This window comes from Oryctolagus cuniculus, chromosome 2 (assembly GCF_051225735.1).
Source record: "Oryctolagus cuniculus isolate XC-2025 breed Fujian yellow rabbit chromosome 2, ASM5122573v1, whole genome shotgun sequence".
Classification (NCBI taxonomy): domain Eukaryota; kingdom Metazoa; phylum Chordata; class Mammalia; order Lagomorpha; family Leporidae; genus Oryctolagus; species Oryctolagus cuniculus.
The window spans coordinates 197,101,752-197,119,009 of NC_142868.1; the positions used below are offsets into that span (position 1 = coordinate 197,101,752).

Below are 17,258 nucleotides of genomic sequence, written 5' to 3' on the forward strand. Positions count from 1 at the left end.
CGCCCAGGAGAGCCGTCCACATGCGCGCATGGACTGTTCCGCTTGGTCTGGGCAGAGGCAGCGGCCATGAGCACTCCCACCCTGAAGAGACCTTGTACTGCCTAGAAAGACAACAGCAGCCCGGGAGGTGGCAGAAGGCTGTATTATTAAGGGTGGAAAAGGAAGAGAGCCCCCCCCCCAGGGTTTAATTATGAGCTCTTCTACTTTCTGCTGATGGCTTTGGGCTGCTCGTTTGCTCCAGGCTGCTTCCAATTTTCATTTAAAAAATGTGTTTTATGGGACTGGCGCTGTGGCGTAGCACGTAAAGCCACCGCCTATGGTGCCGGCATCCCTTACGGGTACCAGTTCGAGTCCTGGCTGCTCCACTTCCGATCCAGCTCTCTGGATGGCCAAGTCCTTGGGCCCTTGCACCTGCATGGGAGACCACAGGAAGCTCCTGGCTCCTGGCTTTGAATAGGCACAGCTCCAGCCGCTGTGACCATCTGGGGAGTGAACCAGCGGACAGAAGACTTTCTCTCTCTCTCTCTCTCTCTCTCTCTCTCTGCCTCTCCTCTCTCTGTGTAACTCTGACTTTCAAATAAATAAATAAACCTTTAAAAAAATGTGTTTGAGGGCAGGCTTAGACCTGGTGATTTAAACACCAGGTAGGGGACCCACGAGGCCCCTGTCAGAGTGTCTGGGTTCCACTCCCAGCTCTGACTTCCCAATTCCAGCTTCCCACCAACGAACACCCAGGGGCGCAGCCGGTCCCGGCTCAAGTCCCTGGGTCTCTGCCACCCACGTGGGAGACCTGGCCTGGCTCCCAGCTCCTGGCTTTGGCCTGGCCCAGCTCCAGCTGTTGTGGGCATCTGAGGAGCGAACCAGCAGACGGGAGCGCGCTCTCTGCATCTGTCGCTCTGCCTCCCAATGAATTGAGAAATCTTTTTAAGTAAAACAACTTAAAATGAGTTTGTGCCATAAGCCTCCATGTTGATGCTGAACAAGGAAATGGATGGGGCAAGGACCTACACACAGACCCGACTCACCCCGCGTTCCAAATTCCAGCACTCTGCGGGATACTCAGGAGTTGGGGGGGGGGGGAGTCCGGCTGACACCCATGGCTACACCGCAGGCACCGCAGCTGTGCCGGGCGCAGGCATCTCACTGGGTGATGGGCACGCTCCCAGCCCACCCCGCCAGGCACTGAGAGAAGTCAGCTCTAACGGCCAGGCCCCAGGAAGGCATCACAGGAGACCCCTCAGGCCAAACCCACCAGACGACACAGAGGAAGACAAGGCAAGTCTAGGAAGCCGGGAAATGGACGGAGGAGGGCGGTGGCCAGGGCTGGGAGCCGGCGACACAAAGTGGCCACGGCTAGGCAGGAGGGCTCTTCCTGGGGTGCCGGCTCCACACGGCTCTGTACACTCTGCAGAAACCACGGAGCGATACTCAAACCAGGCGCCCCTCATTGTATACGGATCACGTCCCGACGCAGGTGTCAAGTGTGGCTGAAGCAGCCTGGGAGAGACAGAAAGGCAAGCCCCCCGCCTCCCAGGAGTCAGATGGTGCGAAGGCCCTGGCCCCCAGCGGGCAGCAGGAGCTCCCGGCCCAGGCACTCACACCCCCCGGGCTTGTTCAGCGACCGCCCCACACGCCGGCCCTCCGGGAGCACAGCCTGGAAGCCAGGCCCGCGCCAGGTGCTCAGGCAGCACTTGTGGAGAGCGAGCGCGACCCTGGCGCGGGTGGAGGCGGGGGAGCAGGAGACGGAGATCTGCGTTCCCACAGTGAGCCGCGGCAGGAACAGGTGCTCGCCCAGGCTCAGCTGCTGCAGGGGGAGAGGCCAGAGGCCGGGACAGGAAGGAGCCCAGCCGCTCCTAGGTCTCCACCGGGACAAACAGGCAGCAGACGCAGATCCGGGGAGGGGGAGGGTCCCACTCTGCTCCGGCAGGCAGCAACCCGCAGACCCGCCCACCTGCCCACAGACAGCGCTGCCACCTGCCCACAGAGAGCCTGGCACAGGTGGGCCTGGGCGAGGCCCTAGAGACGCCCTGAGCGCCTGTCTGAGGGGAGTCCCTGCAGGCAATGGAGGGGCCTGCTCGGGGGGCACAAGCGGGTGGAGGAAAACCCAGGGGAGGCTCCGATCCGGGGTCCTCACGGGGTACACGCTGAACAAGCCGCACTCTTTCCTTTTCCTAAAGATTCGTCTATTAATCTGAAAGACAGAGAGGGAGGGAGAGACCGCGAACTCTTCCATCTGCTGGTTCACTCCCCAGATAGGCGCAACAGCCAGAACGGGGCCAGGCCGGAGCCTGGAGCCAGGAGCCAGGAGCCAGGAGCTCCATCCGGGTCTCCCTCACAGGTGGCAGGGGTCCAGGCACTTGGGCCACTCTGCTGTTTCCTGGGTACATGAGCAGCAAGCAGCCGGGACTTCAGCAGGAAGTGGCCTATCCCGTGGCGCCCCAACGCCGCCCCAATGAGGAGCTCTCTCAGCCAAGGATCAGAGACCCCTCACTGGCCCCTGCAAAAACAGCTCCTATCTAAGCAGACAGGTGCGCCCGCCGGGCACCTCCACCCGGGCTCCTGGCTTCCCGCCAGCCTGGACCGCGCAGTAACTACCGGGAAGCCGGCACACTTGGGAATCACAGGTGCTGGGAGAGCAAGCTCGGGGCGCACTGGCGTGGGAGATGAAGGCGAGCGGCCCCACGAGCCCACAGCTCCCGGCCCGCGTGGCGGGAAGATGGCCGCGGCCTCCGAAGTCAGTCATGCCTCATAAATGCAGAGACGGAGGCTCTGCCTCTGAAATTCAATTTACTCGGAACGACACGGCCAAGGTAGGGCTTTCTACAGGATTTACTGTGCTTTTCAGATGATAAAGAAGAAAATCTTTAGGCTGGCACCTGTCAGCCGCCCCTAAGAAATCTTCCACCCGCCACTGTACTGATAACCAAGTTACACTGCACCCGGCCACCAGGCTCCGAGGATTCTCCCGGGAAGGTGGAAAGCGACGTGAAACACTCCATGAAATCTGCATTATTTTATTGAACAAGAGAAAGAGGAATCTTTCATCCACTGCCTCACTTCTCAAATGCCTGCGACAGCTGGGGCTGGGCCAGGCTGAAGCCAGGAGCCTGGGACTCCATCTGGGTGTCCCCCAGGGGTGGCAGGCGCCTGGCCGCTGGGGCTGTCACCTGCTGCCTCCCAGGATCTGCTCTGGCAGCAGCAGGAGGCGGGACTCCAACCGAGGCACCCCACCGGGCATCTTAACCACTGCACCTGACGCTGGCCCCCAAAGGAAACCTCCCGCCCTTAGGCAAGTGGCCCTGAGTCAGCCCCTTCGACCCATCTGGGTTTCTCCTTCTGCAATTATCCCGCCGCCCCCAGACCAGAAACTGAACCCAAAGGGGAAGGACCAGGGCTGCCCGAGATCCACGGGCCCGCGCGTGGCCGGGAAGCCCGGTGAGATGGCAGGGGGAACCGGGCGGCCAGGAGTCAGACCTCCTGGCGTCTGCCAGTGCCACATCACGCGTGCTTCCCTGCCCACGCCCACGCCGCGGCTGCGCCTTCTCCACTATTGACAAGTGACAAGTTTCAGGCCTGCTGGATGGCACGGCTCCCTCACACAACGATCCGCATCTAGATAAAAACTCGGTTGCCAAGCAGCTTCCTCTTTGGTGCCAAATAAACTCTGGGGCTCCCCGCGAGCACCATGGACGGTCCCTGGCGTGCGAGGGACCCTGGGCCTTAACCAGGAAGGGGTGCTGCTGCATGGCCTCGCCGTCGGCTCGGGAGGAGGACAGAGGGAGTGACAGGTGACCACGCTGGACGCCAGCCAGCAGGCTGGAGGCCGCAGGCCTGGTTGGGGGTGTGCACGAGGGAGCCCACTCCGCCTCCTGTGCTGCTAATTCTGGGCAGCCCTGCGGCCAGAAAAGGAGAAGGAGCCAAATCCCGAAGGAATCTGTCCCGGTCTTCCACCGCTCCCGGAACGGCTCTCGCAGGGGGCCCTGGGCTGCAGTCTGGGGACTCCCTCTTCTCCAGGGTCCGACTCGGGCCCGGCTGCCCCGCGAGTGGAATGTCTCTCCCCACATCTGCTCCCACGGGGACCACACCTCGCCACGCATCCTCCACCTTACCAGGGCAGCAGGCAAGGCTCAGTGTGGACAGCTGGCCGGGCAGCGGCCCTGGGCCTTCCCTCTGGTACGTATCCAACACAACCTCAAGGGCTCGCTAATCAGAGGGCTTTCAGAAGCGAAACAGAAATAGATGCAGGGCCAAGCCTCCCCCCGCTGCCTTTCACCAAACACGCGCCCCTCTTCCGCCCCGTCTTCTGGGGTGAGGAGGCTGATTTTTAAACATCCATCACGTACATACTACTGAACCGTATGGGGAAGAAACGGAGGATTCAGAGCAAAGACCCCTTTCTCCTGCAGGATATAAAAATCACCCCAAGACACACAAACAGGTGGCTCCGCCTGTGCTGCCCCCTGGAAGGTGGGCTCTCCCAGAAGATATGGGGGAGGGGGCTCCGTCCCGGCTGGAACCCAACCCAAGGGCCCAAGGCCGAGAGGTTCTGGCCCCGGTGTCACACGGCCGCCGAAGGCCCCGGCCGAGCTTCTGGGTCCTGGCAACCACATCCCAGACCCCAAGCCGCCGAGCTGGCTCCCCCCTCCCCAGGCCGGCGCTCGGGTTTGCGAGCCTCGGGTACCCAGGAGACGCGCCCTGGGGTAAGGGTGGCCTGCGAGAAAGACGCGGAGTTGGCAGAGGGAAGCCCCCCAACCCCTGCTCCGGCTCGTGGCAGCAGCTGGGCGCGCGATGGGGGGGGGGGTGCAGGGCTCTCCCCAAAAGGTGGGCCGCGGGGACCGCGACGTGCGCGCGCGTTACCCGCAGCCAAACGTTCGTAAATGAGGCTGTGGGACTAGGAGGAAGGGTCTCCTGCGGACCCCACCAGCACCACCAGAACCACCCCCGCCTCTCACACCAAGCTGACTGCGAGGGGGCGGCGGCGGCCGGTGAACGCCATCCTCTCGGTGGAATCGCGCCGGGGCGCGGGAGCGGGGGCCGCGCCGGAGACCCGCAGAGCCGGAGACCCGCGACCGCGGAGCGCGCCCCCTTCACCCCGGGACCACCGGGTCCCACGAGCCGCAGCAGCCCGGGAGGAAGCACTTGTTGAACCGAGAGAGGCTGCGGAGGCTCCCGCCTGCGCCGTCGTCGGCCTCCGGGCCGGCACTCGGGGACGCCGGCCGCGGTGCGGGCACCGCGCAACCCTGCACGCCAGAGGCGGCGCGCCCGCAGCCCAAACTTTCTGGAATCTCCTCGCTCCGCCGTGAAGTTCGAGCCGGGAGAAAGGCACAAACACGCGCAGGGAGGGGACGCTGGGGCCGCGCCCACGGTCGGCGGGGAGGAGGGGGGCTGATCGGGTTAGCGCAGACCTACTACGTGCACGGCTCAGCGCAGTCTGCGGAGCGCACCACTACCGCGAGGCGGAGGCTGCCCCATTCGAGAGAGAAACAGAGGGCGGCGGGTCCGGCCCGGGTCGCGGCGCAGGCGAGGCCGGGCGAGGAGGGCGCAGCTCGGAGCTGCGCGGGCCCCCACCCCGGCCGCGGCGCACCGGCGACCCTCGCGGGCCGTGCGGTTCTGCGCCCCGGCGGGGTGGCTCCCGGGGCCCACGAGGCCCGAGCCGGCCTCGCTGTCCTCCCCGGCTCCCGAGCTCCGCACTGCGCCGACCGATAGGGCCCGGGGGCCCGGCGCCCTGGGCCTGGCCGCCCACGCCCACCCCGCCACCCCAGCGCCGCTTGCACACCACAGCGGCCCCGCCACGCATCTCCATAAACGCAGTCGGAAATGTGCACCCCCCCCAACCGCACACACGGATGCCCACGAGGACACGCCATTCCCGAGACGCCTCGGTCCGCGGCGGGCACCCCCAACTCCACGGCGCGGGGAAACGCTCGCACACACAGAGCCGCACACGCGTGCACACGCGTGCGCACACATGTACACACACGCGCGCGCGCACACACACACGCACTGAGGGGGCCCGATCGCAGCGCGCGCCGGCTCACACGCCCGCAGCCCCGCAGCCGCCCCTTCTTACCGGCTCCGGCGCAGGACCCGGTCCGCAGGCTTCCCGAGCCCAAGTTCGGCCCCGCGGGCCGCTGCCTGGGGCGAGCGCCGAGGCCGGAGGGAGCTAGGAGCGCCCGCGTCCGTGAGCCCGCAGCCGCCGCGCCGGCCCTGCGCTCATCGCCACGCACAAAGACAAAAGGGAGCGGGCAGCCAGCGAGCGAGCGAGTGCAGACGCCGCCGGCCCGCGTCCGCCGCCCGCCGCCGGGAAGGAAGGGACGCGAAGGCGGGACCCGCAGGCGGGGGCCGGGGCGGGGCGCAGCGGGGGCGGGCGCGCAAGTTTCCTGCGGGCCCGCCCCCGCGCGGCCACGCCCCCCGCGCGGCCCCCGGCCCGCTCCCCGCCCAGCCCGGGCTCCGCCGGTCCCCGGCGCGCCGGGGCTGCGGGGCGGGGCGGGCTGCGGCCGGTCCCGCCTCCCTGACCCTTGGCCTCCGGCCTGCGGGCGAGGAGAGGTCGGGAGGCGGCCCCGGGAGGGGCCCGCCCGCCTCCGCAGGAAGTGCAGCCGGGCGGCCTGCCCCGGGGAAGACGCCGGAGCCGCCGCCGGCCCCTGGCACCGGCCCGGGTCCCGCGAGCAGGTGCCCGCCGCCGCCCCGCGCGAGACCGGCTGCGGTTCTGGCTCGCTGGGCCTGCAGCCCGCACGGGGAAGGGTCCGGCTGGGGGGCGGGGGTCTTCGGGCTCCTTTGCTGGGGAGGGGGCTTGGCCGACATCCCGTGCTGGCCGGGCTGCTTGCTGGGTGTCGGGGCGAGGCGGGCAATACTCCCTCCATCCAGTGCGGGGGCACCTGCCGCGACCCCCACCCCAGGCCCCCAGGACAGGTAACCACAGAAACGGCCGGCGGCGGCGCCGGGTCCTGGCGTCGCCAGGGAGAAGCTCGGCGCCGCCCCCACCAGAAACGCGGGCTGCGGGGAGGCACTGCAGGGGGCGTCGGCCCTCTCCCCCTCCCTCGCCCTCGCCGCAGCGCCCCGTGCGGGCCCACACCTCGAAGGAGACGGGCTCCTGGCAGCCCCGGGCTGCGGGGGATGCAGTGGGGCGCCCGCAGCCGCAGCGCCCTGCCTGCCCGCGTGCGTGGCGGAGACCAGTGGGCCGAGGCCGCGTGCGGCTGCTGGTGGCGCATCCGCGCGGAGGGAGGGTGGGCCAACAGGTGGGAGGCAGCCAGGCGACTGCAAAAGCGGGCATCAGCCGGTGGGGGGGGGGGGGGGGTGCTGTGCCTTGGTCACCTGGAAGAGCCCAGGGCTCACCCAGCTCGCGGCTGGTCCTGAATGCCAAGGCGGCACACGGGCTGGTGTCTAGGGTGTCCGGAGCTGGCACCAGTTCTTTTGCTTGGCCTTGTGGCCGGCTTGTGGCACAGCCAGTGGTGAGTCCACTGCCTGCCACGCGGGCATCCCCAGCTGCGAACCGGCTGGAGGCCTGGCTGCTTAGCTTCCGATCCAGCTTCCCCTGGGAAAGTAGCCGGACAGCCCAAGCACTGGGCGTCTGCCACCCCACCTGGGAACCCTGGATGGGCTTCCTGGCTCCTGGCTTTGGCCTGGCCCTACGCTGCTTTTTGCAGTCATTTGAGGAGTGAACCAGCAGATGGACCCGAGAGAGATGGGGTCCAGGGGTCAGTCAGAGCCAGGCCTGGAGGTGGCACTCAGTACTCTGCCACGAGTATTGGTGAGAGTTTGCCGCACAGCCCCGGCTGGATGCGAGGGGCCTGGGACAAAACTGAGCCAGTTTGGGGAACACACAGCAGGGATCTGCCCAGACACTGGCGCCATCCCACAGCGACAGCAGGCTGCATGAGCGTGGGCGTCACCGCCCGGGCCTGTGCGGTGCCGTTGGCTCACGGGCAGAGGTCAGTTTGTGGAGGAGGTGACCGTGTCCCAGGGTCTTGCAGGATGAGCAGGGGTCCCCGGTGGCGTAGGAGAAGTGCATGACACAGGTGGGAGGTGGGATCGTAGGTGGCGCAGCTCGGGGGAGCTCAGGCAGGTGGAGGGGTGTTCTGGAGCAGCCTGCTCTCCGTCCCAACGTTGCCCACGCTGCCCACGCACCTGCACAGGTTCTCTCCCAGCTCTGCTTGCAATTCCAGCTTCCTGCTGATGCGCACCCTGAGAGGCGGCAGGTGATGGCTCATCCTTGGGTCCCTGCCACCCACATGGGAGACCCAGCAGGAGTTCCTGACTCCTGGCTTTGGCCTGGTTCCTGGCTATTGCAGGCATTTGAGCATTGAACCAGTAAGTGGAAGAGACCTGCCTCTCTCTCTCTCTCTTTCTCTCTTTCCTTTTCCTCCTCCTCCTTTTTCTCCCTCCCAAATACATTTTAACCAAAGAAATAATTTTTTTCTAAATCCCGGTCCAGCTCTCACCTTGCCCAACTCCTCAGTCCACGCGCATGTCTCTTTGCTGAACCTGTAGAGAAACGCATCACAAACCTCACGATTCGGGCGTGAGTCTCTCCGGTGACTGGCAGGTTGGTGTCTTCCTTTCTGTCCCCACTGCTCCTTCAGGACGGCCAAGTGCGCCTCCTGCAGCTCGGTGGACGGAGGGCGCAGGACTGACCCGAGAAGGACTTGGGAATTTACGGAACTAGCGCAAGTGAGAAAGCGAATTCAGAGCAGGCACTGCGCGCCTGTCCCACAGCTGCTGTCCCAGAAAGGGGCCCTGCAAGCAGAAATACGCAGTCACGGCTCCGGGGGCCCCAGATCATCGGGGCAGTGAATCCCACTAGGGTGGGGGTGGAGCTGACGCCGGTGGCTGGGCCATGGGGCCACCTGGCTTCCAGCCATGGCGGCGGGGGCTGGAGCCTAGGATTTCTTTATTTGAAAGGCAGAGAGAGAAAGAGGGAGAGAGCTTCTAGCTGCTGGTTCACTCCCTAAACGGCTGCAACAACCCAGGCTGGGCCAACCCAAGCCAGGAGCTCCACCCAGGTCTCCCATGTGGGCGGCAGGGGCCCAAGTGCCGGGGTCATCTTCCGCTGCCCTCCCGGTGCAGTAGCAGGGAGCTGGCTTGGAAGGTCAGCTGTGACTGCAACCAGCTCTCTCGTATGCGGGTGTCCCAAGTGTGTCTTTCCCTGCTGTGCCACAGGGCTGACCCCAAACCTCGTTTCTATAGCGACACCATCATGTTTTGTCAGGGTGTGCCCCGTGACCTCATCCTAACTTGATTCTCAGCGAAGACCCAGTTTCCAAATGAGGTCGCACTGGTGAGTAGCGGGAGCCAGGGCGTCAGTGTCTTTGGGGAAGAGCAGTGCGACGCCGCAGGTGGCTCGGTACGTGTGCGGTTTGTCTTCTCTGTGATTCCCTGAAACACCTAGGCAGAACGAACTCACCGCGCCCGGCGCCGTGGAGTAGTGGGTAAAGCCGTGTGCTGGCATCCCATGGGGGCGCCATTTGAGTCCTGGCTGCTCCGCTTACGACCCAGCTCCCTGCTAATGCACCTGGGAAAGCAGTGGAAGATGGCCCAAGGGCTTGGGCCCCTGCACCCATGTGGGAGACCTGGAGGAAGCTCCTGGCTTCAGATTGGCTCAGCTCTAGCCGTTGCTGCCATTTGGGGAGTGACCCTCTCGCTCTATAACTCTGCCTTTCAAATAAATAAATAAATCTTTTTAAAAAAAGAGAATAATATTCTTAATATATTCTTAATAATATTCTTAACATCTTAGTCTTAAGATTTTTTAAAAGTATTTATTTATTTATTAAAGAAGCAAAGTCACAGACCCAGAGGAGCTGCCACCTGCTGGCTCTCTCCCCGGATGCCCTCAAAGCCAGGACCGAGCCAAGCCAAAGCCAGGAGCTGGGAATTCAACCCGGGCTCTCAGATGTCCCGGAACCACCCCCTGGAGTCATCGCCTGCTACTCCAGGGCCTGCCTGCACTGGAGACGCTGCGTTAGCCAGAGCCAGGAATGAAACCCAGGCGCTCCCACGTGGGCACGGCTGTCCCCACGGCCTGAGGCGCTCCCACGTGGGCACGGCTGTCCCCACGGCCTGAGGCGCTCCCACGTGGGCACGGCTGTCCCCGCGACCTGAGGCGCTCCCACGTGGGCACGGCTGTCCCCGCGGCCTGAGGCACTCTCACGTGGGCACGCTGTCCCCACGGCCTGAGGCACTCCCACGTGAGTGTGGGTGTCCCCACGGCCTGAGGCACTCCCACGTGGGCACGGCTGTCCCCACGGCCTGAGGCACTCCCACGTGAGTATGGGTGTCCCCACGGCCTGTGGCACTCCCACGTGGGCGCAGTGTCCCCACGGCCTGAGGCACTCCCACGTGGGCGCAGTGTCCCCACAGCCTGTGTCACTCCCACGTGGGCGTGGGCGTCCCCACAGCCTGGCCAATGCCACCCTGAGGCTGTGTGGTTTTTCTCATTTTTATTGTGTAGAAATACACATAACATAAAATGTGTCATCTTAATCCTTTAAAGTGTACAGCTCAGTGGTAACTAACAAATTCATAAGGTATTTGTGTATTATTATAATACAACCATCACCACCATCTATCCCATAACCCTTTTATCTTGTGAAACTAAAGTTGTTTTGTTTTCCTAAAGATTTATTCATTTGGAAATCAGAGTCACAGAGAGAGAGAGAGAAATCTTCCATCTTCTTGTTCATTCATCAGTTGGCCGCAACGGCCAGTGCTGGGCCAGGCTGAAGCCAGGAGCCAGGACCTTCTTCCGGGTCTCCCCTGTGGGTGCAGGGACCCAAGCACTTGGGCCATCTTCCACTGCTTTTCACGGTCCATTAGCAGGGAAGTATACTGGACATGGAGGAGCTAGGACTCAAACCGGGGCCCGGATGGGATGCCGGTGCTGCATTCACGGTGTTAGATGTTACGCCACGAAGCCGCCCCCGGGAACCTGAAACCCTACAGCTACTAAATAATAAGGCCCCGGGCCAGCGCTGTGGTGCAGCTGTTAAGCCCCAGCCTGCAGTGCCTGTATCCCATATGAGCCCCAGTTCAAGTCCCAGCTGCTCCACTTCTGATCCAGCTCTTGCTGTGGCCCGGGAGGGCAGTGGAAGATGCCCAAGTGCAGGGCCCCTGCACCCACGTGGGAGACCTGGAAGAAGCTCCTGGCTCCCGGCTCCGGCCTGGCCCAGCCCCGGCCATTGCAGCCGTCTGGGGAGTGAGCCAGGGGATGGAAGACGTCTCTCTCTGACTCTGCTCCTCGCCCTCTAACTCTGTAAGTGGAATCCCACAGTATTTGTCCTTTTGTGACTGGCTTGTTGGTTACACTTAGCATAACCTCCCGAGAGTCCTCCGTGCTGCCGCGAGTCAGAATCTCCCTCCTTTCTGAGGTCTGGCGATGCCGCGTTGCGTGTTCCTCGCCGTCTGCTTGTCCACTCCTCTGTGAGGGACACGGGCTGCTTCCCCACCGTAGCTGTTGTGGGAGTGCTGCTGACTCAAGTGTGCACAAACATTGAGTCTGTGTTTCATTTCTCTGGGGTGTGCACCAGAGAGGGACTGGCCACTCCTATGGGAAAGTTGTCTTCGTTTTTTTGAGGAAGCTCACGCTCTGTCCCACCGTGGCTGTAGCATTTTGCGTCCCCACCAGCTGCGTCCAGCGGCTCCACTTCGTCCAGATCGTCACCGGCACTGTCACTGCTTGTTTCTGGTGGCCGCTGTCCTAGTGGGCGGGAGAGGGGATGTCACTGAAATCCCGATTACTAAGCCTGTGTCTGTGCACTTAGTGGTTATTTGTGTATCGTATTTGGGAAATACTCAAGGCCTTTGCCTGCTCTTTAACTGGGTTGGTCGTTTTGTTGTTGATGTTTTAAAGTTCTCTCCGGAGCCTGCACTGTGGCACAGTAGGTTAATCCTCCCCCTGCAGTGCGGCATCCCCTCTGGGCACCGGTTCACGTCCCGGCCGCTCCTCTTCTGATCCAGCTCTCTGCTGTGGCCTGGGAAAGCAGTGGAGGATGGCCCAAGGGCTTGGGCCCCTGCACCTGTGTGGGAGACCTGGAAGAAGCTCCTGGCTCCTGGCTTAGGATCGGCCCAGCCCTGGCCATTGCAGCCATTTGGAGAGTGAACCAGAGGATGGAAGACCTTTCTCTCTGTCTCTCCCTCTCTCTGTCTGTAACTCTACCTCTCAAATGAGTAAATAAAATCTTTTTTTAAAAAAAGTTCTCTCCGCATCCTGGATACTAATCTCATCAGATATATGATTTGCAAATATTTCCTCCCATTCTTTGGGTTGCCTTTTTACACGGTTGGTTTTGTCTTTCAGTGTACAATTTTTGAAAATTTTTTCATGAAATCTATTTTTCACTTTGCTGCCTGTGCCTTTGACGTCACATCCTATGAATCATGGCCAAATCCAGTGCCACGAAGCTTTTGCTTTGTTTTCTTCCAAAAGTGGTCGTTTTAGGCCTTCCACTCAGGTCCTTGTTCATTGGAGCTTGGTGTTTGTCTAGGGCGTGAGGAAGGGTCCAGCTGCATTGTTCTGCTTGTAGATTTCTGGTTTTCCCAGCACCGTTCGTTCATTGGAAAGACAGTCTTCTGCCGCACAGTGGTCATGGCACTTCTGCAGGACAGCGTTTGACCAAACACGCCCAGTTTATCTCTGCACTGTTCCCCACCGTTGTGTCAGCCGCTGTCTGGATTCCTGTAGCCTTGTGGTGAGTTTGGAAATCAGGAAGTGTGGGTCCTGTAGCCTTGTTCTTTTTCAAGATCTCGGCTGTGCGGGCTGCCTGGGGATTCCCTGGGACCTCAGACGCGTCTGTTTCTGTGCCTGGCGTGGGTGGGGTTCTGTGCTTTCTCCGTCATTTTATTTGCCCATTTTGCAGGTAAGGGAACCTGTGCTTCGAGGGAGGAATGAGAGTCAGCGACAGGCGGGTCTCACAGCTGCACCTGCCCAGGTGTTGCAAAAAGTAGTGTTTTGTTCTTGTATGTTGCTAGTGGCACTTCCCGGGCCCAAGTGGGTGCCCTGCTGGGGAGGCTGGGGCCCCCAGCCTGTCTCCCCCACGCATCTCTCTCCCGGTTTTCTTTGTAATTACAGAGCGGGGAGATGGGCTGCCAGGAATAGAGTGGGCGAGGCCTTGGCGGGCGGGAGTGGCCCCTCTGGCTGCCTGCCCTTCCCCTGACACTTCCCCAGGCACTGGTGGGCAGAAGCCGCGGAGGGCTTCCTGCAGCGCTGGCAGGCAGAGCCCCGAGCCGGCTGAAGAGGGGAAGTGAGAGCTGTGCCCCGGATGCGGCCTCGGATGGCGGGTGGGTCCCGGCTGGGCACCGGGGTCCGGGACCACCTTGTTTGGCTGCGTGGGGGGCTGCTCCCGATGTACGTGCTGTGGCCCGTGGAGGGAGCAGGGAGTCCGGTTCTAAGGGGTCCCCTTCCCGGCTCTATCGCTGCGAGCTCCAGGGGCCCGAGAGAAGTCGAAGTGTCCCTGTTGCCTTGCTAGGGGCTCACTGGTACCCCCTCCCCGTGCCAGACTCAGACGTTGAAACCTTAACTCCCAAGGGGACTGATTGGAGCCTGGTTAGGCTGTACTTGCGGCTGAATGAGTCACAAGCCCTGATCCAAAGGCCCGGAGATCCACACAGAGGAGAGGCAGCTCTCGCTCCCCGCGTGAGCAAAGGCACAGAGCAGAGGGTGGCCGACGACCAAGCAGGACGCGGGCCCTTAGCGGAGTCAGCGCCAGCTGCCCCCACGCCCACCACGATGGCATTTGCTCCCGCAGCCCCCAGCACAAGACATAGGCCGTGCTCGCTGTGTTACTTCTTCCATCCCCTGCTACCGCTCTCTAACCCCCGGGACCCTGCCCTTCGTGGACAGAAGGGTGCAGGAGGTTCTGGGCTTTGTGCAAGAAAGAATTCAGGGCCGGCGCCGCAGCTCACTAGGCTAATCCTCCACCTTGCGGCGCCGGCACACCGGGTTCTAGTCCCAGTCAGGGTGCCAGATTCTGTCCCGGTTGCTCCTCTTCCAGGCCAGCTCTCTACTGTGGCCCGGGAGTGCAGTGGAGGATGGCCCAAGTGCTTGGGCCCTGCACCCCATGGGAGACCAGGAGAAGCACCTGGTTCCTGCTTTCGGATCAGTGCGGGGCGCCGGCCACGGCGGCCATTGGAGGGCGAACCAACGGCAAAGGAAGAGCTTTCTCTCTGTCTCTCTCTCTCACTGTCCACTCTGCCTGTAAAAAAAAAAAAAAAAAAAAAAATTCGGACTTGCAACAGAGAGTAGCCATGGTGAAGCCAGCCATGCGTGGTGAGCCATCCGCACAAAAATTCCCACTTTTCTTCCGAAAGGATCCCCGTTTTCTCCGGCCCCTCATGCAGGCATAGGCTAAGGTCTGCTGGCTACCGAACAGCCCTGGGGCTTTGAGGGCCTGGCTGTGGGCCCTGAGAAGTTCCTTGCCCCCATGCCCCACTTCTAGAACCCCTCTGGCCAGCCTGGGTTGGGGGGGACAGCGCGTGGCTGAGAGAGGGACAGGTTCACTCGGCGTGGGCTCCTCTCTCCGCCATCACCAACAGCGCACGTGAGTACTGAGGGAACGGGCCCAGCCCCTTCTCTAAGGTGGACAACTGGACCTGCCTCGTGGGGAGGTGGAGAGGCTTGAGTGAGCTAACACCGGATGCTTCCAGAAAGAGAAGCTGCCCCTCCCCCTTCGCTCCTCCCCCCCCCCCCACTTTATCAGTCCAGAACGTTATCTTTAGTAACCGCAATGGAGCCCTAAGCCAGGGTTCCGTGTCCTAATTCATGACGTGTGGACGTTAGGGTGGCAGGTGCTCCCGGGGAGCGCTGGCTCGGCCGTTCTTGTCATCGTTCGAGAAGGATCTCAGACGTGAGACGGGGAGGCTCGGTGAGTGTGCCAGCCAAGTCTAATGAAGAGGGCACACCCTGCAGGTCAGGGGGGCGTCTCGGGAAAGAGCGGAGAGCCCAGTCCACATTCAGCCTGGAGTTTTTATGGACGCTGGGTGTGGGCCCTCCGTTTCTCCTCCCCTACATCCTTTCTGGGAGGTTGCGGGGCGGAGGGCTTTCCAGGTGGGGAATCCCTTCCAGAACCTCCATCAGCCCCCTTGATGACGGGCAGGTGACAGTCCCCTAAGCTGCCCCCAGGGAGAGGGCTGGGACGCACCCCACCAGGTTATCAAACAACGACGAGACTCGGGTATATAAATGCTGGTTTGCGTCTAGGGCTTGCTTCCTGGTTGTATCACACGGAAATTCCTGTTTTTCTTGGTTCACACAGCTCCTGTCTCCATAGCTACCCTAACATCACCTCCAGCATCCTGTGTTTCAGCCGTGCCGGGGGAACGGCACCTTACCCCACGGAGCACGGGTCGGCCTGGGTGCTCCGCCCTTGGGTTCAGAGGAGCAGATCAGAGACGCGGTGGGGCAGACGTGGCTTCGTAATCCGGGACACGTGCACTCCAGTGACCGCCGTGTTGATCTTGTAGCTGCGGCCCTGCAGAGAGACCCCCGAGTTGGGATTTACCCGTGTGGTCTTGCTGATTGCACAGCTGGGTAGAGGGGCCCCAGGGCTGACCGCTGGTTGCCCAGTGTGGGAGGTGGCTCTGCACGTCGCCCTGACATTTCCGTGTCTGGTCCGGCTGCAGGACTTCTCATGCAAAAGCAGCTGGGACCGGACACCACTGCTTTCGTGTCCCGCTCCGCCCCGGGGGCTTCTCGCCTGCCCAGGGCTGGAGAGCTGCGTCTCTCTCCCGAGACACACTCGCACCTCTGCCGTGATGTGGGGTGGACGTGAAAACCCTGCGGCCTCGCAGGTCTCTCGTCTTGCAGCTCAACACTGACCGAACCCCAACAGATGGACAACACAGTGCTCGAGAGTAGTTGTACATTTCCTGGTAGGCCCGGTTTTAAACATGAAAAGACACAAGGGACATTAATTTTAATCATGCATTTGGTTTCTGTATGTACTATGATTCATCATTCAATGTCTAATCAATGTAGAAATTATGGAAGGATTTTTTAAATGATGATGCTGGGACAGAAACATCCGTGGCTTATTTATTTATTTATTTATTTATTTTGTTGTACCTGCGTGAGTGCACACAGCGGAGCGCCACACACTGAGCCAAGGTGCCCGTCCTTTGTTGCCGGCGGCCGAGAGTGGGCTCATGCCCTCGAGAGCTCTCGACCCCGAAGCCCAAAGCAACAGGGGATTTAAAGGCAAAACCCACAAACTCAGGAGGGGAACACGTGGTTACCGGGGTCAAGCTGACCTAAAACCTATGCGAAATTAATATCAATTATAATCTTGACGATACCAGTTACAATCTCAATATTAATTAGAATCTTGACATTAATCCACATATTGGTTTTAATCCTGTGTAGGACGTAGACAAATTGCATTTTATCATTAACCCAGGGCAGCCTATCGGCTTCCAGGCTTGAGCAGTCACGCTAGGGGGTTCTCTGCTCTGCCGAGTGTGATGCAGTTTGCTGCTGCTGTCCGAGAGTCTCAGACCAGAGTCTCATGGGGGGGGGGGTGCGTTTTCAAGATGGAGTCTCAGGTGCTCCAAAATGGAGAGAGAAATTGAGAGAGGAAAGAGAGGGCTCTCATCTACGGTTCACTCCCCAAATGCCCACATTGGTTGGGGTTGGGCCTGAACTGAGGCCGGAACCAGGAGCCCAGTCCAGGTCTCCCATGTGGGTAGCACAAGCCCAAGGACTTGAGCCATAACTGCTGCCTCCCAGGGTCTGCGCTGGAAGGAAGCTGGAGTCAGGAGCCGGAGCTGGGAATTGAATCCAGCCCCTTTCGTGTGGGCTGTGGTATCCCAACCGCGAGCCAAGCACACCCGCCGTGAGTGAGGTGTTTGTGTTCTTGTCTTCCACTTCAGCTCCTTGGAATTCAGTTCTAACTCACACGATCTCTGGGCTGAGCTGCAGCTCAGGCATACGGGCCAGTGGGCCGCAAGCTTCGGGGACCCCAGAGTCCCTGGAATGACGTTAGATACTGACGCTGGACCCACGCCGAGATTCCGACTCGGTGGGTCTGGAGCGTAGCCCGGGAGCTTGCACCTCTGGCAGAGTTCTGTGCGACGCTGACGCGGCTGGTGCAGGGACCGGGCGAGAGTCCTCTGGAGCGAAAGAACCCAGCTAAGATGTGGGGAAGGGTTGGGGCACTTCACCAAGGAGGACAGACAAGGGGCTGTGGACAGTGCAAACTACAAGAAAAAAATTACGCATGAATTTCACAATTTTCTTGCACCGAAGTAAGCTAATCTCTTAATTCCACTTT

General features: G+C 61.5%; 1 protein-coding gene and 1 long non-coding RNA gene across 21 annotated transcripts in view; one reads left to right on the forward strand and one right to left on the reverse strand.

Moving 5' to 3' along the window:
* HPCAL1 (hippocalcin like 1) overlaps window positions 1-6,326 on the reverse strand; it is an 85,732-nt gene extending 79,406 nt beyond the window's left edge. The window contains exon 1 of the mRNA XM_008249835.5: window positions 6,071-6,326. The gene's annotated coding sequence lies outside the window, so the exon portion shown is untranslated. The remainder of the gene's footprint in view (window positions 1-6,070) is intronic.
* Window positions 6,327-6,539: 213 nt separating this feature from the next.
* LOC103345474 (uncharacterized) lies at window positions 6,540-16,010 on the forward strand. Of its 20 annotated transcripts, XR_016230601.1 has the most exons (8): window positions 6,677-8,307; window positions 8,432-8,542; window positions 9,206-9,274; window positions 12,519-12,683; window positions 12,852-12,923; window positions 14,430-14,531; window positions 14,771-14,855; window positions 15,246-16,010. It is a non-coding gene; the product is annotated as an uncharacterized LOC103345474 (long non-coding RNA). The 20 variants fall into 20 exon arrangements; XR_016230598.1 differs by adding an exon at window positions 6,540-6,669 and having other exon boundaries at window positions 8,163-8,307; window positions 12,852-14,855; XR_016230600.1 differs by lacking the exon at window positions 9,206-9,274 and adding exons at window positions 6,540-6,669; window positions 9,773-11,248 and having other exon boundaries at window positions 8,163-8,307; window positions 12,852-14,855.
* Window positions 16,011-17,258: the final 1,248 nt, after the last annotated feature.